Source organism: Penaeus monodon, chromosome 30, assembly GCF_015228065.2.
Source record: "Penaeus monodon isolate SGIC_2016 chromosome 30, NSTDA_Pmon_1, whole genome shotgun sequence".
Lineage (NCBI taxonomy): Eukaryota > Metazoa > Arthropoda > Malacostraca > Decapoda > Penaeidae > Penaeus > Penaeus monodon.
The window spans coordinates 31,095,539-31,096,229 of NC_051415.1; the positions used below are offsets into that span (position 1 = coordinate 31,095,539).

Genomic DNA, 691 nt, shown 5'->3' on the forward strand with positions numbered 1-691 from the left:
ATACAAAAGCACACAGAAACTTATAGCTTTGTACACTTCCTTTTGAAAGAAATACTGATATCTGAGATCATAAAAACTATAGTAAATTAATAAAAAGTTTTCCTACGTGCAGCAGTGCCTGATCTTTCAATACATATTACATTATTTCCCACAAGTGGTAGAACATATATATATATATTTTTTTTTTTTTGTGAAATTATCTTCATGTTGCACTATACTATATAAGGTTATGTATCAGAAGAAATAAAATTATATCTATCTGTTTGAAAACAAAGTTATTGATGAAGATATAGTTAATTGCTTTCAGCAAGAAATAAGTACTCTGCATGAAATGGTACAAAAATATATTCATAAATATCTATTCGTTTTGTTTATTTACTTATTCTTTAATAAAGAGTAAAAGCAATTTCATCCCATCATTATTCGTTTTCCACCAGGCAGATAAAAGCAAAGGATTAAAGAAATAAAAATGTCATCAGACCTGGGACAAAAATACTTTTTTTTTTTTTTGACAAAACTTACTCTTTGGTTTTCCGTGATAAATCCAATCAACAAATGAACCAAATATAAAGTGCAGCTTTGAGAGCATCTGTTGTGCATAAATTGCCATCACCTCATTAACAATTTGGAATCTGGGGAGAAACACGAGATACCCTAATGATGTCAGCAAATGCAATCCATCTCTAATTCA

General features: G+C 28.9%; 1 pseudogene; it reads right to left on the bottom strand.

Moving 5' to 3' along the window:
- Positions 1-9: 9 nt before the first annotated feature.
- LOC119592409 overlaps positions 10-691 on the bottom strand; it is a 10,963-nt pseudogene continuing 10,281 nt past the window's right edge.